Here is a 21,787-nt window from a genome sequence, read left to right on the forward strand (position 1 = left end):
ATGATTCTCGGATCCTGGGATCAAGTCCCAGGATTGGGCTCCCCACAGAGAGTCTGCTTCTCCCTCTGCCTATGTCTCTACCTCTCTGTGTCTCTCATAAATAAATAAAATCTTAAAAAAATACTAAGACTTAAACAGTGAACAGGGGTTAGCCAGATGATGTCTCTTTCTTGCCAATTTTTTATGTTCTGTAGGACAGAACATGGTGCTCTGAGCCTAGTAGGGCTCTACCAAATCAATAGGTAAATAAAACACAATGACCTTGAAAGCAGTTTTCTGGCTGGGTGCTAATTGGCTAAGCAAGCCATAATGAAGATGCGTTATCTTTTCTAGCAACACTTGCTGTTAGCACATCTTTTGTCAGTGCATGTACCTAGCACCTGGCTAAGAATCAAAGACAGTTGTCTCCATTCAAAATTCATGATGATGTTAGAGCTTTTAACAAACTCCCTATTCACTCTCCCAGTCTAAGAAGATGATTTAGAGCTCAGGAAAGTAGGCCTAGGAGACAAAACTTGATGAAAGAGAACAGTATGAGGTCCTAGTTCTCAAACTCATACCTGTAGGCAACATGTTTTAGAGCTGTGGTCTGTGTTTCTAAAGCTTCTTCTGTTCCTTTAGAAGAAATCAGAAACCTGAATTTTCATGTAAAACCTTTCTGATTTTTGTGTTGGAATCTCATTTAAAAATTAAAGAAAAAAGGCATTACCTAACCAAACCAAACATCAATGTGCTGCTGTCTTAGTCTGTTCTGGCTGCCATAACAAAAATACCATTGACTGTGTGGATAAAACATTTATTTGTCACAGTTCTGGAGGCTGGTAAGTCCATGATCAAAGTGCTGGCAAATTTGGTGTCTGCGGGAATCGGCTTCTTGGTTCATAGATGGTTGACTTCTCCCTACGGTGTCATATGGTAGAAGGGGTGAGGGAGCTCTTTGGGGTCCCTTTTATGAGGGCAGTAATCCTTTTCATGCAGACTCTACCCTCAGGAGCTAATCACCTCCCAAAGTCCTCACCTCATAATACCATTATATTGAGAGTTAGGATTCAAAGCATATGAATTTGGGAGTGACAAACATTTAGCTCATAATAGCTGCCCTTCCTGGTTTAGAAGCTATTTCTTCAAAATGAGAAGGAATCAGAGGGACTTCTGTTTACCATGCAGAATGTGGCTCTAAACATTGTACTGCATGTTCTATGGATCTTCATTGCGAATATTCATCGCATGAACATCTCTATTATCTTTTTTAATCTTTTTATCAACCTCACAGGGCTAGTATTACCATCTCTTTTGAGGAAGATTGCCAAATTAAGTCTGCAGGGACCCAATATTAGCCATGAGGAAGCTAAATATTCAAACAGAACTAAACTAAGAAGAGGAGAAAGTTGTTGAATCAGAGACTTGATTTTGTAAGATATTCCCTTCCCCAGGTGCTAAGGGCCTTGAATAACCAGATGTTTGTCTAAAAACTGTCATTGTGTTGGTTGGATGTCTTCACTAATTGCTCTAAATACTGCTGCCCTTTTCTGCAACTTTCTTGCTTAGTTTTAACATGTTGGTATGGGGAGCCAGTTCCCTGTTATGTAAAATGTGTGTAACCCACAAAGTGATTCACTATTAATTAATGTTGTATCTGTGGTATTCAAGATCCACTCAGCTAAGCAACACTGTTAGACTTTCAGTTTCTGATTTTTCCACGCTTCTGAAATAGTTCAACCACATCTTTAAAAAGACATTCAGAAAACACTTCCTTTTACCTGGACTTCTGGAATTTTTGTCATTGATGTGAGCATCCTTGTAATCCTAGAGTATTAGGGCCTCTGTACCAAAGAGGTTTCACTAGGTGAACTCCCAAGGCCCTTCTGAGTATCTCCAAGTGGGATTTAGTGAGGTGGTGAATCTTCAGGCTAAACTTTTGGAGAGATTGTTGGAAGATGTGAACCCCATGAGCAATCACATAAAAGAGCTTATCTATCTCAGAGTCACTGGGAGGTCAAAAACTGAATGGAGTAGCCATGTTGCTTAGCAGAGTGGGCTTTAAAATTCTGGAATGCATGAAGCCATCAAGTTGCTTGTTTGTAGATTCTTTATCGCCAGTCTCCATTCTGATTCACTAGGAGTATTTGTCATGGCAAAGGGCTAAGATATTGTATGGCCCCATAATAGCATGACTTAGAGAACACAGAACCTACTTCTCCCACACACATTACAATCCAAGTGAGTGTTCCTTATTGGTAGGTATACTTGTTTCATGAGATGTGGATGAGGATGACCATGTATTTGACACTCCTCTCGTTGAGAAATGAGGTTGATGTCCCCTCCTCTTGAATCTGCACAGTCTTGGTGACTGCTTTGACCAACAGAATGTTGTGAAAGTGACACTGTGCTAGTTTCTGGGCATAGCCCCTAAGAGACTATAGACTAATGCTTTTTACTCTTGAAACCCAACTACCATGCTGGGAGCCCAGAAGCCTGTGAAGCAGCATTTGTGGAGAAGAGCTAAGGTTCCTGGTAGTCAGCCCCAGCTAAGCTTTAGGCTGAGAGCCGGAATCAACTTTCCTACCACGGGCATGATTCACTACAGAAGTAGACTCTCTAGTCCAGTGGAGCCTTCCCACGTGGTGCCATCCCCATCAATCCCTGCTCAAATTATAGATTTATGTGCCCAATAAATGACTTCTACTTCTGAAGTGACCAAGATTAGGGTAGTTGTAGAGACTCAGGTTTCTCCCATCATGAGGCTCCTCTGACTTCTATAAACTTGTCCTCCTCTCCTTGGTCAAGATCAAGTTCCTACCATGTCTAGGTTCTAGTCAGTGGGAGGGGCTAGAGAAAATGCATCTATTTCATTACTCACCTTGGCTTAGAGTTGGCATCTGTTACTTTTGCTCACATTGCCCTGGCTAGAACTTGTCACATGACAATCTAATTACAAAAAGGACAGGGAAAATAGACTCTAGCTACATAGCCATTTTCCCAGCCACCAAGAAAAATGAGATGAGAATGAATTCTGTTGGAAGTCTCACAGTCTGGACTAGGGCACAGAGCTCTGCATTTCTGCAATTCCTGCTCCCAGGTGACTTTGATGTTGATGGTCCCAGTATAGCAATGAAGAGTATGAATTTAAAACTCAGTGAGATATGAGTTGAAAACTAAATTCTACCATTTACCAGCTGGGTGACACCTCTGAGTTTCAGTTTCCTTGTGTATATAAAAATGCAGAAAATAGTAATTCTAACCTCAGGGGGTAGTTGTGCAGATTTGCTAATGGCCTGCATGAAAAGTGCGAACGTAGAACTGATGCACAGCAAGATCTAAAAAGAAAAAAGAGAAAGAAAGGGGAAAAAAGAAAGCTTTTATTGTTAACTGAATCAAATGTTCTTTTTCTCTTTTAAAACCAGCACATCAATGCACTCAGTCATTATACTTAAAATCTCTCTTTTTACAACCCCCCTCATCAACTCTAATCTTATCCCCATTTTATAGACAAAGAAACTGAGGCTCAGACAAGTTAAGTAAGTAGACCAAAAATACTGAATTAGTAAGTGCTACTGTTGAGCTAAGGAAATTAAAATTTGAGCTAAGATTTATTTCTGATGGAGTTTGATTACAAACACTGTATTTTTTAAAAAGTGAAGAGCTGTTGATGGTTTAGGGGCAAGGAAGTGACATATCAGAGCTCTGTTATAGACAGATAAATCTGAAAGTGTTGCCATGAGCTGTGTGGAATCAAGGAAAGCTAGAGACAGGAGGACCACGTTTAGGAATGAGGTGAGCAGGTTCACAGCTAGGGTAATTGAAGTGAAGGCTCAGCACGCGCCTGCCCCATCCTCTCCACTTACTTACTTCTAAGGAGGAAATCCCAGATACAGTAATTCCATTCTTCACTTGAGCATGCCTCTGCAAAACTAACTAGCCAATTCCTCCACTCATGCTGGATGTGGCTTACAATGTTTAGCATGGATTGCAGCCCCTAATAGGAGTTTTTTGTATGCCTCAGTTTACCCATGTGGAAAATGGGGATTACAATGCCTGCCATAGCTATTTCATAGAGATTCTATAAGGAAATGAATTGGAATATATTTTGTAAGTTTAAAGTTATCAAATTCTTATTAAGGTTTACTGTAAATTGAATAAAACAATACAGTACAAAACATTTGCTTAGACATTTCTTGATTAATTCTTTGAGTCTTAATTTTATAAATTAAGAAGTTTAGATATTAAAGGAGGAGGTAGCAGAGAAAGATTGAAAGGTATATTTTCTTGTGTTGACTTCCATGGTGACAGACTTGCAGGCATCAACTGGCTGAAATATAGGTAAATAAGAAAATGATTGCAAAGTATTTTACACAGTGCCTGGCACATAGTCAACAATCACTATATATGATATCATAGTTACTGCCTCTATAAAAGTAGCCTAGACATAGATGCTTTCCATGAAGAGCATCATGGGAAATTTCCCCCTCTTTTGGAATGCTTCAGACTGCACATTCTGAGATTTTAAAAATGTTCTAAGGCTGTGAAACTTTATGGGAGAAAACTTAGACAAGGGCTTTGACTTACGAGTTTTCTCATTCTGAACCACCTGCACAATGAGGCTTCACCTACCCAAGTTCCTTTGTATCTTGTTTAAGACATCTTTACCCACCTCAAACTCTAGATATTCTCCTTTATTGTCTTCAAAGATGTTTATTATTTTTTCTTTTCACATTTAGATCTACAATCCACTGGAATTGATTTTTATGTATAGTATGATATAGCGATAAAGATTCAGATTTTTCCATATAGATGGCCAATTGACCTAGCACCATTTATTGAAAAAGCCATTGTTTCTCCATTGCTCTTCAGTGGCACCTTTGTTATAAACCAAGGGTCTTTACATGTGTGGATTTGTTTCTGAGTTCTCAATGCTATTTCACTGGTCTATTTATCTTTCTTGTATCAAAGCATGCTCCCTTAATTACTCTGGCTTTATAATATCCTGATATCCAGTAGTGAAAACCAACTGACTTTGTTCTACTTTGAATAATCTTGACTCTGATTTTCTATGCATATTTTAGAATTACCTTATAAATTTCCACCCAAACGAAAACTTGCTGGGATTTTGATCAGGATTATGGTCTCTAGGTTGATTTGAGGAGAAATGACATCCTTACAATATCAATTTATTTTTTCACAATAGCCCTATGAGGTAGGTTCTGTTGTTATCAGGTACACCCTCTGTCCTGTAGGTGGGGCACCTACAGAAATGTGAACTAATCCAGCAGCCCACTTAGGAGGAGGGATGGGTATGGTCTGCCCAATCCAGAAGGTGTATTGTATCATTGACTTTATTTGGAATTATTGGCTCATGCTAATAATTAAAGCAGAGTGATTAAAGTTGGTTTTGTTATTTTGCTTTTAAATTCTCTATTAATCATACAGTCTCTTACCTCTTTGCAGACCACTCCCACTGCCCTTGGCATGCCATTGACTTAATCCCACCAATTTGATTCACCTGTGCAAAAATTCAGTTTGGCAGTAGGCGATGCTGGCCAGCAGGTACAAGCTGAATCCATCTTTGAGTGAGCATGGCAGACACACCACACCCAGCTTTTTAGGGGCAGCAGGGGCAGAGAGTGATGTTTCACACCCAGAGTTACTGATATTAGCTGAGGTGTCTGTGAGAAGTAGTGGTAGCAGTTGTTTTTGTTGAAGGGATATAGATTGGGTTTCATTCCTGATCGTGATTCTTTGGCCCTCACTGGAGATGCCAGGAAATTCTTGATATTATTAAAAATTTTTCTTCTGTTAAACTGGTAGAGGTACTTTGATTGTTTGCAACTAAAGGTCCTGATGGATAGCGTTATGATTGTGATTATTACTAGTCATGCCTCTTCTGCCCAGTTTATACACTGCCATCTTTCTGCACTGTATGCTAGCCCAGAGTTCCAGAATACCAAGTCTTGCCCAGCCCACAAAAGCAAGACACCTGCTTGTCCAAAGCCAAGGATTAGACAAATACCAATTAGGACTAATATTGTCAAGCTGGAGGGTAAGGAATGGTGTCTCTGTTTGTAGTGGCCCCACATTAGGATCGACTCCACGTGTTAGGGAACCCTCCAACTCCCTTCCATCTGGCAAGAGTTAAATGACATCATGCAGGAAGAGCCAGCATGCTGTTGGCTGGAGGACCAATAAATCATGCTGTGGATGTAGGGAAACAGCAAGGCCTTCCCCGGAAAGGCTTTCTCGTCCAAGGTACCATTAGTAATGCCACTATTTGCCATCATAATAAAAATAAAAGTAATAGGTAAACCACGTTGGGGCAATTCTACTGCCTACTGGATTTTTAATTTTCTTGAGGATGCCAGAGGCAATCTTGAGCCCATTACATCTAAGTGAGGCACATTATAAAAGGCTTACAAAGTTCAAACTGCTTTTACAGCCATTAATTAGCCAGACTTCTAAAGAGACCCATAAGACCAAGCTTGGGTATGGTCTGTGGTCTCTGGAATAGGGGTGGAGTAGGGAGAGGAGTCAAATACCATTGGTCCAGTCATGGCTCTTCTGTTGTTCTCTCTCATCTCGGTTCTAACAGATGTTGCCTGTACGGGGGGAGGTGGAAAGAGAGGTTACTACGTAACCAAGCACCTGATGAAAGTGCTCCAGACTTTTCCGCAAGGCTGTGGACAGCTTGGGCACCGGGACTACTAGTGTCTTTAGTTTCTGTACCTACAGCATCTTGTGCACAGCAGGTGTAATGAGCCAGGCTTCTTGGTGGCAAAGGACAGAAACCTGGCTCTGGCTTTTTTCAACTAAAAGAGAATATATTAGAAGGATATGGGGGTACATGGAATGAATAATGGCCTAGAGGAGCAGGCTTGCAGAGGCAAACGATCGACAGCAGTAATCAGTTCATGACTTTAATCATCTCTATGTCCTTCAGTCATGGGCTCCAGATTCCAAGTCCCAAGAAAGTGTGTGGCCAGAGGGACCTGGGTCATTCTCCCCTTACACCTTCCATAGTGGTTAGGGGTACTTATCTCAGGACTACTCTGGATGGGAATTTGATGGGGGAAAAATGAAAATCAGTGTGCTAAGAGGAGGAGGTGTTGTATACCAGATAGCTCCTGATGGCAAATGCCTCTGGTCTGATATAGTCAGTAAATGTTACACATGTTAAACTGAATTTGCTACCCTTCCACCTTTGCATGGAGTGAGGTGCCTCCCTAAGAAGGAAGGAATAGGAAGATGTGATCATCCTCTAAGGCACAGACCAGACAGAGGCTTATGAAGTACCAGAACTGTACTAAGCATTGCCTATACATTATCCTCACAACCTGTGAAGTAGAAACTGTTAACAACCCCATTTTACAGATGAGGAAAACAAGGCTCACAAAGGTGAAATCACTTGCCCAAGCACACACAGATGGAGACATATTCAAACCTAGCTTTCTGTTTTTTTTTTCCCCAAACCTAGATTTTTGTAGACCCCAAAATCCACTCTCTGAATCATTCTATGTACTTTCTCCTCCCACTTCTGGTTTTGGTTTTGGATAAGACACATCCTAAAAAGACAAAAGGGCCTCCAGGACCACAAACCTGATAGTTAACAGTGTATGAACATATCTAAATGTATAATACAGTGCTCTCCAAAGGGAATGGTGAGCCTGGAAAACAGAAGAAGAGGTGAGTGAGAGGCAGGTGTTGGCCAAGTCCATTCCATACTCTTCAGGAAGTAGGAGGCCATAGGCCACAAAGCTGAGCCTCTGGCTGGTGGGTGCATATTGGGTGTATCATTTTGCAACTTGCTTTTTTTTAGTTCAAAGGGAAAAAATACATTTTTAAAATTCCTTGAAAAGCAATATGACTTTTGGAGCTAGATGGCTTGAGTTTATTTTATTTTTTTTTTAAGTTGAGATTTTTTTTTAAGATTTTATTTATTTATTCATGAGAGACAGAGAGAGAGAGAGAAGCAGAGACACAGGCAGAGGGAGAAGCAGGCTCCATGCAGGGAGCCCAACGTGGGACTCGATCCCGGGTCTCCAGGATCAGGCCCTGGGCTGAAGGTGGCACTAAACCGCTGAGCCACCCGGGCTGCCCCTTGAGTTTAAACACCTGTGTACGTGATGATCCTGGACAGGGCTATTTAACATCTTGGCACCTTAGTTGCCCTGTGAGAATAATCAGAGAATCCTCTCACGGACTGTCATAAGTATTCAAAGTTTCAGGGCATAGCCCCTCACCTGGCCTTCCACGTTGTGATTCCTCCCCTGTAGATGGATATTAGATCATTTTCCACCTCTTGGTTATTACAGGCAACTCTGTTGAAAATCTCTGTGTATCCCTCGTTGTGCACATTACATCCATTTACATCCTCTTCTAGGATAGATGCCAGGAAGAGGTATATCTGTATCCTAGGACACATGCATCTTTGAGTTTTAATAAGTGCTACCAAATAGCCCTCCCAAGTGGCTGAAACGAGGTGCACCCATCGGCAGTCTGTGACGATCTAGTTCTCACCAGGTTGAATCTGCCTTTTTCCAGAAACCCAGCCTCTCTCTCACTCATGAAGCCATATCTGTTTTCAGAGCTCTGCTGACATCTCTGGCTGCTCCCTTCTTTGTGATTCCAGCTTTGTGTCCTCAAGCAGTTCCTTGCTATTGTTGTCCTTCCTGACTCCTTTAATGCTGCCAAGTGCTTTTGGAATCCTGGGTAATAATGGCATACAAAGCGCAGAATGGAACGTGGAATTGGAGGTGCTGAATGTAGCTTTTGTCGGGACACCTTGGCGTGATTTCAGCCTGAAATGGAGCACTTTGCACTCAGTTTAAATTGCCTCAATTGTACCTGGCGTGCTGGTTGTGCTGCGCAGACAGGCTGGTGGTTTCTCAGGAGGAGTACTGGCTGCCCTCTCAGGCTTGGAAACAGGACACCAGCTCACTAGGGGGAATGGATTTTAAACCCAGTGTGGGCTTCAAATACACTCTCCTTTCAGACCCTTATGGATTTCCAAAGGGCCTTTTCTAGTAACCTCAGGGAAGTAACTTTTCAACGTAAAGAAAAAGGGTAGGGGTATTTGGTCATTTAGGGCCTAAATGGACCATGATAAAATCCATTTTATTTATTTACTATTATTGTTTTGAGGGTGTAATATTAGCAAAGCAGAGCTTTGCAAGCTTCTTCTTTAGAGAAAGCTTCTCTAAAAATACAAATAAACAACAGGTCCCAGGATAAAATGAATTTATTTTACTTTTTTTTGAAGATTTTATCTATTTTATTCATGAGAGACACAGAGAGGCAGAGACATGGACAGAGGAAGGATCCCAGGATCCTGGGATCAAGACCTGAGCCAAAAGCAGATGCTCAACCACTGAGCCACCCAGGTGTCCTGAGAAGATGGATTTAAAGCTGCTCAACCACCGAGTCACCCAGGTGCCCCGAGAAGATGGATTTAAAGCTATCTTACATTTTCTCATTTCTTCTGGAAGTTTGTACCCCAACTATCTTCACAATTATTGCATTTAATCAACTATCTGCCAGGGTAACTATTTGCTCAATTCGCTTTCTCTGATTGAGGTGGGGGTGGGGGGTTGAAAAAAAGGTTTTGAAATAAATGTCTGCAGTGGTGCCTTGCATTCAAAGGCTAATGAGATGGTGAGGCAGAGTGTTGGACACTAAATGTTTACATTAAAATGGAAATATGTAATCGATTTTTCAAATAGGGTCTCCTGTTCCCTTTTGAAATACATTTCACAGGACTAAAACAAAATGAAAAAAATCACTGCCTTTAAGTAATATTGGCTGAGGCAGCAGCTTCTGGTGAGCTACAGCCCAAACCAAGTATAGAGATAATTGTTTCCAATAATGCATCGGTACACCATTGTCTTTGTTATAATAAAAAGGGAGAATTTATTTCTTAGCAAGGTGTGAGATTATTATCATTTTAGGTGCTTTTTCTAATTGTGGTGATTCTTCAGGAATGTAATACGTACTCTTCAGGGGACAAACTTTTTAAAAGTTGATGTTTCAGAATGAATAACATTGAAGTTGTATTTGTTCACTTGATCATTGCTAGATAGTTTGAGAGAAAGTGGGTTACGTGCTAGTGTTTTGGAGCCTGAGAGATGTGAGTTGGTATCCAAGCTCTGCCATTTACCAGCTGTGCAGCTCAGGATCCCTGTGGGTCTCTGATTCCACATTAGAGATGTTGCCCATGCTGAAAGAAGGGCTGAGTTACCAGAAAATGTGGAGAAAACCCACTTTAGATCATAATTCAAAGTATCTTACTATTATGGGAATAACATATTAATAATAAGATTACTCATATCTATTGAGTGCTTATTATGTGCCAGGTACTATTTAAGAGTTTTGTTTGCATTAACAATGTAATTCTCCTAATTACTTTATGAAGTAGATACTATTATTAAGTAAGTGCTAATATTCTGACAGTTTTAAAGATATTGGTTAATTTATTCAACAAATATTTATTGAATGTGTTTGTATTTCTCTGTAAAATAGGATTAGTTGATTTATCCATGACATATTTATTTTGTATCTACTGTGTACCAGGAGTATACCTGCTATATTCTAGAGCTGTGTTGCTGATTAGAATTTCCATGGTTCTAGTATTCATGGAAGTTAGATCTCAAAACTAAGTAAATTGTTACAAAGCAAACAATATGTACAAGTCAGAACGGCTCCAACAAAGTGCACTGCTCTATGCTTGGGGAAGAGACCTGTGCTGTAATCTGAAAAAGGTGTTGGAATTAAGTGAGGAGGAGAACGAGGGGCTGTGTGTGTTGCAGGCAGAGGGAGCAGCCCTTGCAAAAGTCCTGTAATGGGAGGAACATGTCAGATGAGCAAGCTCTCCTTTACCCATTTCCATCTGTCTCCCTGGTTCTCTAAAGTGGTAAGAATCAGGGCATTTTTCCAGCACTTGGCCAAGTTTTTAATTAAAAGGGTTACTGTGCTTTGTGGGGGAAGAGGAGAGGTTCACTATCACAGCTGGGATCAGGAACATAATAATCCTTACTCTTGTTACAAAACTTTTCTCTAGGGGTTTGGGCAATCTTTTCTATACATCTCTAGAAGCTGTGAGACCCAAGTCAGAATGATGGTAAGAAACCACTGTAGATAAAGGCTGAGAACCAATATGGCAGCCCTTTGGCCACTGGTGACATAGAAAGCCTTGAAGGGAGTTCTTGTTTCAATCCTTGTGGAACATTCATGCGACACAGTTCAGGAATGATTGAGAGGACCACGTGACTGACAGGTATCTTATTGCACCATAGCAGATGTGGGCAGGAGCACCTCCTAATTGCAGTTCCTCTCACAGCTGGAGAGTATGTATGCACATGCTAATGAATTAAAGTCTGCCAAGCGTTTTAAACCTCTTGAAACAAAATGGAATAGAAGTGTGAGATTTTGTGATTGTGATTGTTACTGATACTTTGCTTCTCAGCAGAGCCAGAAAATATTCTTGTTAAAATGCCCTGTGTTCTGTCAGAAAGACCAGAACACGTGTTGGGATGTTGCCAGTCACAGAGGCCTTTCTCAACAGTGTGTGTCGTGGGTAGCTGGGTGGGTGGGTGGGTGTGCGCATGCGTGCATGCACATGTGCATCCTTAAGGGAGAATTGATCTGATTTGTAGAGAGAGCTCAGAAATTGCCACTGGAGCTTATTTAATTGGGAAGTCTCCTTTCACTGAGGAATGAACATGAAATTGTTTTACTTTTCTGAGTAACTACTATGAGGCCAGTCTCTGGTACACCTCCCACCCACATCCCACCTTCCTGCTACCTGGTAAGTCAGTTGGATTCCATAACTTGTCAGTCTTCTTGGGCTAACAAGAACCTGGACACCATTCTGTTTTTCAGCTTCAATCTTAGATTTCATTCTGAGCTTCCCCTTCTGTGTCCTGGCCTTGGCTGTACTTAGGTCTGCTCTCTCCGCTGCACTCCACACTTGCCAGCCCCTTTTTCTTCTGATTGAAGTGGGAAGCAGAGAGAGAAGAGGAGGTTTCTTTTGCTTTGTTTAATAAGCTTTTATTTTTTTAGAGCCGTTTTAGGTTTATAGCAAAATGGAGGAGAAAGGAGAGTTCCCATATATCCCTGCACCCACACCTGCACAGCCTTCCTCATATCAACACCCCTGGCCACAGTGATGTATATTTGTCATAACTGATGAACCTACATTGATGCATCATTAAAACCCAAAATCCATGGTTTCGCTTTTGGTGATGTACATGCTATGGGTTTGCATAAATGTATAATGACATATGTCCCCCCTTATGGTATCCTACAGAACGCTTTCCCTGCCCTAAAAATCCCCCTCTGCCTAATCATCCCTTCCCCCACTCAATCCCTGGAAACTATTGATCTTTTTCCATAATGTCATATAGTTGGAATCATACCATATGTAGACTTTTCCAGTTGGCTTTTTTTACTTAGTAAGATGCATTTAAGGTTCTTCTATGTCTTTTCATGGTTTGATAGCTCAATTCTATTTAGCACTGAATAATATTCCACTGTGTGGACAGACCAGTTTATTTTTCCATTCCTCTTACTGAAGGACATCTTGGTTGCTTGCAGGTTTTGGAAGTTATGAGTAAAGCTGCTGTAAACATCAGTGTGCAGGTTTGTGTGTGGACATAAGTGTTCAACTCAGTGTGGTAACTGTCAAGGAGCATATTTGCTGGATTGTATGGTGAGAGTGCACGTAGCTTTGGAAGAAGCTGCCAAACTGTCTTCCAAAGTGGCTGTACCATACTGCATTCCCACGAGCAATAAATGAGAATTCCTGTTGCTCCACATCTTCTCCAGCATTTGATATTGTCAGTGTTTTGTAATTTTGCTATTCTAATAGGTGTGTAGTAGTATCTCATCATTGGGGTGTGTTTTGGGGACATGTCATTAGTGAGCTCACTGTCCTCCTCTCTGTTCATTCTAACTCCCGTATCCACGTAGGAGCATCCCCACACTAGGAGTGCAAGCTGTCCTCTTTCCATTGGTCATTTCCTTTGGTCTGGCTCAGTATCCATGGAATTAGTGCAGATGGATGGAAGCCCCAGCAGACCTTCCTGGTCATGGACTCCATCTTTACATGGTGTTTTTGCTTTTGCTCCTCCTGGGCCTCAAGAGCTTCAAAATCCAGATTTATATTTATGTTAATTTCTTGGCTGAGAATTTCCATGTCACATGGGAAGAATAAAACCCAGGCTCCTGTGCCATGGTGCATGATGCTTGGGTTTCCAGTTTCTTACCAGGGACTTGCTCCCCATCATAGAAGATACCCCATCCTATATCCCTTTTATCTGCAAGAGTTTTCCTTTGTTGCAGACATACCCAAGCATGCTGCTGGCAGCTTTTTATCCCAATTGCTTTTCTTCTTCTCTGCCTAAGACCTTGTCTGGCTGAGGTCTGGTATAACCTTTAAGCATAAGAGAGGTTAACATTCTCAGAGCAACCTCAGTGATTGGGGGATGCACATTTGTGGATAAATGTATCATGCCCTACCCTCCATGGGACAATTCCAAGGTGTGTTCTACAGTCTCCCAGGGGTCTCCAGCAGAACCAAGTCTGTTTCCCCCAATAGTAATCTGCTTCTTATGCAACCATTACTGGCTTTCCTCCTTTTTCTCTCTTACTTCCACTGCTTCTCCCTAGCTTTCATAAGCTCCCTAGTTTATTGACCTCCTCAATAAACTACCTGAACCCAAGTCCTTGTTTCAGGATCTGCTTGGGAGGAGCTCAGGGTAAGAGATCACCAAGAGCCCAGACAGAGAGCACATTAGTCTGCAGTTTCCTAGCTGTTGGGAAGGTTGTTTATTCTCTTTGAGAGTATGTTTTTATGCAGGGGTCTCCTCCCATCCGGCTCTTCTCCTTGCATGGCCCCAAGGCCATGTCTCCTATTGTCCTGACACCATTAAAATGCCGGCCTCCACCTCTTGGGGCCTGTGTTCTAGGTCTGATACCTCCTTATGGCCTGGCTTTTACCTGGAACTTACTGCTATAATGTCAGGTTTCTTCTCACTTCTGACCTCTTAGGATGTTCTTTTCCTTATTTTTGAGTCTGACTCTGTGTGATCTCTTTTTTGTCCTAATATTATGTTTGTGGCATGGGGGTTGTCCATACCAGTCAACATACCATGCTGCCAGAAGTCAAAGTCTTTCAGTCAACAACATGGTCAGACACTTCAACTCACTGGGGTTGCAGTAGTGAAAAAGCAGAAGTCCCTGTTATCATGGAGCTTAGATTCCAGGGGGAGGGGAAGACAAATAATAAATAGGTAAATATGAACATTAAAATATATAAATAGGTAAATATGGAAATAAATAGGTAAATAGAGTCAGGAGATGATCAGTGTTATGAAAAAACTAAAACAGAGCAAGAGAGGATGGAGGAGTAGGAGGAGATAGAGGATTGGTAAGGGGTTGCCATTTTACATAAGGGTGGCCAGGAGAGTCCTCACTTGTAAAATAATGTGTGAACAGAGACCTGAAAGAAATGGAAGAAGGAACTATGTGGCTATCTGGAGGAATAGCATTCCAGGTAGGGGAAATGACAGGCACATAGACCGTAAGGAAGGAGTATGCATGGCATGTTCCAGGTCAGCAGGGAAGCCAGAGTGGCTGGATGGAATGAGGAAGGAGGAGCTGGAATCGGTGATGACAGAAGGTAGCTGGAGTCAGATCCTGTTGGGATATTGCAAGGACTTCTTCAGTTTGTGAGTCGGATGGGGAGATATAAGCAAAGACTTTTGTCTTAAAAGGATTCCTCTGGCTGCTGTGTTAGAAATTGAACTTAGGGAAGCAAGGCAGATCAGTGAGGCCAGTTGGGAGCCTATTGCAATAATCTGGGTGAGGAGTGCTGGTGGCTCAGATCTAGTCAGCACTGAAGTGTTGAGAAGTGCCAGACTTCTATAAATGTTTTATAAAGTAAATTGGTGATGGTTAAGATGTGGAATGTGATGAAAAGAGAGGAGTTAGAGGCTTTTGGCTTGAACAGCTAAGTAGATGGAGATGCTATTTGTTGAGATGGAAGGGACAGTTTGGGAGGGGGAATTAGCTCAGTACTGGACGTGTTAAGTCTCATGTGTTTATAAGCATCAAAGTGAAGATGTCAAGAAGGCAGTTAGTCATAGGACTGTGGGACTTGGGAGAGGCCACATTATGGGAGATACTGGTAGATAGATAGGCAATCTATTCCAAAGCAACATATAAATGTGGCCATAGAGTGAGTGCAGTGGATTGTAAATGACCCAAGAAGGAGCACAGACCTGTGGTGTTGGATAATGCTATCAGAGTATGTGATTTTTAAAGCTGTGACCTGAAGATCAAATAGGACAAGCCAGGTGAAAATAGGAGGAGAACATATTTTAGGCAAAGGGAACAGCCTATACAAAGGCCCCGAGTGATAAGGGAGCTTGTTGCCACGTTGAAACTGAAAGTAGGTCTACTTCACTCAAAGAAGACAGTGATCAGGGGAAGGGTGGAGAAAGAAACATGAACTGGTCCATGCAGGACCATAGAGGCCATATTAAGGAATTTGGACTGTTTCATGAGTGTACAAGGCTATTACTGAATATTTTCAGGCAAGCTACTGATGTGGTCAGATTTAACAGATGCTTCTCCTATAGAGAGACTTTCCCCTAGAAATGTTTTGAGCCAGGTTCTGTGAGTGCATCTCCCTTGGGCCCCTCCCCAAGCCTGCCTTCTTGTCCATCCCCATTAGCTTCACTCCCACTCTGATCAGGCATGACACATCTAAGTAGGTCAGGTCAGGCAGAGAAGCTCCCTAGGGACTTTGTCTTCTAGTGACCAGGCCCAGACTCAGAGGGAAATAATCTGCATGGACAGCTTGGCTTTATACACTGAACAGAGGGCACCCAGGGGGAAAGGTGGACTGGGTGCTTCCCAGGGCAACCTGAACAGAATGATTTCTTTTTCTTTTGATCCATGGGTTTTCTCAAAAAGCCTCAGACTTTGGTGGATACGATTGATTAAAGTCTAAGGGTCCAGTTTGATGCTAATGTAGGTGATTTTTATCTTGGACAGCTTTTTATCTCCAAGTTCCTAGCTTATGCCAAATACTGGAGCATGTGGGCATTTAAAATGTGTGTGTGCCATTTTTGGAAAGATCTGTAGACAGTTTCCCTGTGGCTTTGGAAATAAGATAAATCTTGATGTTGTAGGTTGAGAGCAATTGAGCCTTTCAAGACCTGAGTATATATTTGATCTCTCATTTATTATAAGACCTGGGGTATGCCAGTTGTCCTATCTAAGCTTTAGTTTCTTCACCTTTTAAATGAATGGGTTCAGTTTGACAACTCAGATGAAGTGTATAAATTCCTTGAAGAATATAAATTACCAAAATTAATAGAAGAAATAGAAAATCTAAATAGCCCTGTGTCTAATCTAAGAAATTGAATTCACAGTTTAAAACTTCTCCTTGTCTTCCATCCCCTACAACTGAGGCCGATTTTATCAAATATTTAAAGATGAAATAATGCTAAGGTTATACAAACTCTTTCAGAAAATAAAGAAGAGAATTAAAAAAAAATAAATAAGAGAATTGTTTCCAACTTGTATCATCAGGCCAGCGTAACTCTGACAAGAAAATCTGATGAGGACATTATAAAAGTATAATAGACTAATATCTTTCATTAACATAGACACAAAATTCCTTAGCAAAATATTGTCAAATAGAATTCAGCAGTATATAAAAAGGACCATCTGAGATCAGAACTGTGGGCATGTTGCATTCCACTCTCCCAAATCAAATCCTTGGCAGACATCACTAATTGATCACTTTTCCAGCTGAATTATTCTGTACCTACCCCTTCATGCAGCCACTACCAATCAATTAAAGTTGGCATGTGTGAAGAAATCTATTTTACATGAGTGAACTGAATGGATCCTACCAACATAAGGTAGAAATGCTGTAGTTCTATTATCCTCTTACAATTTTGAGGTCATTTTCAGGCATTTCCTTCAGTGTGGGATGATGTATTCCAAACTGGGTGTGAAAGAACAAGGGTCAGATGTTCTCAGCAATCCACACAAAGAAAGAAGTCATAAAATATCAAATGCCTACAAGGATCATAACCTTTTTTGTTCTCATTTACTGCTGTATCATCAGCCCCCAAGGACAATAACATCCAAGACTGTTGAATGAATGAATGGATGGATGGATGGATTCTAAGGGAAGCAGGTAAGTGGTTTTATCTTCGTAGAGTTGTTATGGCTACCACCATTGAATCAAGGATAACCAGTCACAAATGATAAGATCTAAAACCATTGAATGAATGATTGAATTCTGTGGGAAACAGACAAGTGGTTCAATTTTTATAGAGTTGTTATGGTTACTGCCATTTAGTCAAGGATAACCAGCCACAAATGATGAAGCCAGGGATTGGGGTCCAAGTCAAAGGCTGCAATGTCAGGGTTGAGGATCTATATTTTATGATTCTTATATTAATAACTTCATCCCTTGCCTGCCCTCTGAATCACAGATATGAATATCCAGCTGCCTTCTTGATATTTTTACCTGGCTGCTTCAAAGACAACTTAAGTTAATATTCTATTATAGAGAGTATTGTCTTCCTACTCCCCTGCCCCCAAACCTGGTCCTTCTCCAGTGTTTCTTGTTTCAATGAGCATAATAACCATCCATCTGGTTATATAGGCTAGAAATTTAGAAGGTAGTCTGAATACATTTCCCCTCTTCCCATCCCACATCCTAATTAGCTCTCAGGTATATTCAGTGTTTTCTGTCTCCCCCCACCCTCAACTGAGCTCCCACCATCCCTCACCTGGATTATGGTAACAGCTTACAGGTCTCCTTGGGTCACCTTTACACCCCCTCTATGCCATTCTCCACCTTGTAGCTTGAGTGATATATTAAAAATGCAAAATGAATAACTCATTCCTTGCTTAAAGCCTGTTGGTGGCTTCTTACTACTCATAAGAGAAAAACCAAACTCTCTAAACTGGTCTTCATACATAGCCCTGGATAATCTGGTCCCTGATGTCCTTATGAGCTACATCATACACCACTCACTCTTTACTTTCTGTGTTCATTCCACTGACCTTTTAGTTCCTCCAGAAGAAAAATGTTCCTTTCTATGTCTATGCTTAGAACTCCCTTGTCCTCTTTATCTACTTAACTCCTACACATCCTACATAATTCTTGTCACTTCATGTGAAAGGCTCACCTAATCTCTCTCAGAGAATAAACTCTTGGAGAATCTGTTCCATTCTTTCATTTATCTTAGTTTGTCATGAAATACTCATTAGTGTGATTCTTTGATTAATGTTTGCCTCTCCAAGTGAACTATAAAATCCATTTGAGCAGAAATTGTACTTATGTTTACTTCTATTTTATTCCTAGGGACTAGCACAGTGTCTGATACTCAATAGACTTTCAATAAATCTCTGATGACGATGAATGAATGAATGAATAAAGCAGCCTAGTTGCCTTTTGTGGTAGATTAGGGTTTCTCAATCTCAGCACTATTGACATTTAGTGGGATATGGGATCAAATCTCAGCACTATTGACATTTAGTGGGATAACTCATTGTTGTGGAGGACTTTCCTATGTACTATAGGATGTTAAGCAGCATTCTTGGCTATTCTATGGACTAAGAGCCAGTAGCATCTCTTCTATTATGGCAGCCAAAAATGCCCCCCAGGCATTACCAAATGTTCCCTGGGGAACAAAATTGAGAACCATGGTGTTATATTATATTAAGTATTCAAAATATTTGCTTGGCATTTAGGGCTATATAATTCTTTGTTGCCCTATCCATTGTAGGATGTTGAGCAGTATCTCTGGTCTCTACCCACTAGGTGCTAGAGACCTTCTCTAGTTGATGGACCCCTCCCTACATCCCTTTCTTGTGTCCCTTCTAGTGGGATAAATATCCTCTCTGCCCTACTAATGTCATACTTGGCCATACGACTTTCTATGGCCAATGGAATTTCAGCAGATGTGGAAGTCCTGCCTGAAAAGAAATTTTAAGATCCAACAGTGATTCCACTTGCTCTTTTCCTTCGAACTCATGACTGAGAATGGGCCTGCCCTTATTTGGTTCTGGAGTAAAGAAGATGTTGGCAGAGCTAAAACCAATTTGTAGATGACATGTGTATCAGCAACAAATGAATGTCTGTTGTTGTAAGCCATGGCCATTTTGGACTTGTTTGTGATAACAGTAGCTTAAGGAAAGCTGACTGCTTAAGTGGTTTGGTGAACAAAGGCTCATTATTGGATGGTAATTAATCCAGTTGTAGCCTCTGTTTTAGGACATATGACGGGTAGGTGAACAAAAGAAAGAAAGATCATTCAGATTCAGACTTTTGATGTATTTATTCAGGTTTCTAATGAGGCTTCAGGAGTTCTGGACCTAGCATAATTGCTGAGATAATTTTATCTTATTTTGCACATCTTTATGTATCCTTTCAGTAATCTCTGTTACCAAACCTAACTCATGCTCTTTTTTTGCAACCCGAAGGAGCACACTAGGTAAAGAATATAAACACTGTTTGGGCAGAGACAAATCTGTTTTATTCACTGAGATATATTTCCCCAGCATTGGTATACTGTTGACAGGAAGAGGTACTCATTCGATGTTTGTTGAGTGAATGATTGACCAGTAGAGATTGCAAATATTCCACATGCTCACCGACATTTCCCAATTTTCCTTCCTTGCAGTTAGGCTATGGCCAATGGCCGGTGAGCATAAGCAACATGTCACTTCCTATCTCTTCCTATCTGAGAAGGTTAGAAATGGGGAGATCTCCATTCTGCATCTCTTCCATTCGCAGGGCAAGAAGCAAAGAGCTTTGGGATTGCAGAGTTGCAGAGGCAAACATCTTGGGTCCCTGCGGCACCAGGGAAACTCATCAGAGAGAGGTCATGACTCATCTCCAAATTCTTATAAATGAGAAATAAACTTTGTTGTCTTAATTCAGTGGTTCTCGACTGGGAGGGATTTTGTCCCCTGGGAGACTTTTGGCAATGTCTAGAGACATTTTTGTCACCAGTAGGGAAATGCTACTGGCATCTGGTGGGTAGAGACCAGAGATGCTGCAGAACATCCTCCAGTGCACAGGATAACTAAGAATTATCTAGCTCAAAGTATTAATTAGTGCCAAGATTGAGAAACCCTTTTCTAAGGCACTGAGATCTTGGATTTATGTTAGTACAGCATAACAGTTCCTTTCTTCACTAATATAAGGAATAATTGAAATATTTTACACATCTTGCTTTTTAAACTAGCAAGATCTCTATATTTTTCTTAGAGCTGGAGTCTTCAAGAGCTCAATAAAGGAATTATAAATGAGTTCAATAAATTAAATAACTCCATGAAGAGCCAGCACGTTTTCTTTTTTTCTTTTTTTTTTTACGATTTATTTATTTATTCATGAGAGACACAGACTGAGAGAGAGAGGCAGAGACACAGGCAGAGGGAGAAGCAGGCTCCTCGCAGGGAGCCTAATGCAGGACTTGATCCTGGATCCCGGGTTCACGACTTGAGCTGAAGGCAGGTGCCCAACCGCTGAACCACCCAGGCGTCCCAAGTTAGCATATTTCCTATGTGGAAGTAGACAAATGGAGTACACTGTAAAGTCCAAATGGGAGAGTTAATGCCATAAGACTATTATGAGTAGAGGTTGTCATAGTGTGGTCCATCAACCAAACTGGCCTTCTGCCAATTTGTGTAAATAAAGTTTTATTGAAACACAGCCATGCACATTTGTTTATGTACTGTCTGTGGCTTCTTTTGCACTACAAGGACAGAGGTGAGTAATTGCCAAAGAGATGGTATGGCCTACAAAACCTAGAATATTTACTATTTGGTTCTTCACAGAAAGTTTGCTGACTCCTATTAAGAGCATGGGTTTGAGTCTCAGCCCCAACACTTACTGGCTGTGTCACCTTGAGAAAGTCATGTCACCTCTCTGAATTTTAATTTTTCATCAATCAAATGGAGAGAGTAATAAGACTGGTCTCATATAGTTATTGAAGGGTATAGTGAGCTCAAATGCTTTGCACATTGCCTGGCACATGGAATATGTTTAATAAAATGATAGCTATTTTTAATGAGTTAGTACTATGAACAGTGAATAATAATAATAAACAAAACCCTTTTTGTGCCTTGGGCAGAAGTAGATACTTCCCCGAGGCCTGGCACTAAGTTTTCTTCCTTCATCACAGATGCTCTGGCAGCCCATAAGGAAACGTGTTTATCTTGAAAGCACCTGGCAGAGACAGCATGGATAGAGCTGAGCTAGTAGAAAGACCCCATTTCTCAAACCCAGCTTTCTACATGGAATTATTCAAAGGGAACCCTTATCAAGCAGCCTTCCAGCTCCGGTGTCATCCATCTTCTAAAGGTAATTCAATAGCCCTTGGTAGCTGATGATTTATGGGGCGAGTGGCCGCGGGGAGGTTGCTCTTTGTATTACAGCCTGTTTTTATCAATGACCAGCAACCCGCTGTCTGAGTCCAGAAGCAACAGGCTCTTTGTTTAATCCTATTAACCAGGTCTTGGCTACAGCAAGTTCTGGGCCAGCAGAGGGCTGCTAGCCACTGGGCAGATGAAGGATTTGGATCATTCTGAATTGAGAACACCAGTTGTTATAGTAAGACTACTGTGTCTTAACAGTAGTAGAGCTCTGTCTCCCATACAAAACTGCTTTAAGCCTCCAAACCTCATTTGATTAATGCTACAGTCCTGGGAGGGAGAGCTTGTCATCCTTGCTTTATAGATGCAATGTTGAAGCTGGAAGGTGGTT

At 41.2% G+C, this 21,787-nt stretch overlaps 1 long non-coding RNA gene across 3 annotated transcripts; it reads right to left on the reverse strand.

Annotated features, from left to right (window-relative positions):
- Positions 1 to 256: 256 nt before the first annotated feature.
- Positions 257 to 8,686, reverse strand: LOC118352364 (uncharacterized). Of its 3 annotated transcripts, none has more exons than XR_004809361.2 (3): positions 8,232 to 8,686; positions 6,531 to 6,590; positions 257 to 3,317 (listed from the first exon to the last, which is right to left on the reverse strand). It is a non-coding gene; the product is annotated as an uncharacterized LOC118352364 (long non-coding RNA). The 3 variants fall into 3 exon arrangements; XR_004809360.2 differs by lacking the exon at positions 257 to 3,317 and adding an exon at positions 3,887 to 4,309; XR_007406098.1 differs by lacking the exon at positions 257 to 3,317 and having other exon boundaries at positions 6,315 to 6,590.
- Between the last annotated feature and the right edge of the window lie 13,101 nt (positions 8,687 to 21,787).

This window comes from Canis lupus, chromosome 26 (assembly GCF_003254725.2).
Source record: "Canis lupus dingo isolate Sandy chromosome 26, ASM325472v2, whole genome shotgun sequence".
NCBI classification, from domain to species: domain Eukaryota; kingdom Metazoa; phylum Chordata; class Mammalia; order Carnivora; family Canidae; genus Canis; species Canis lupus.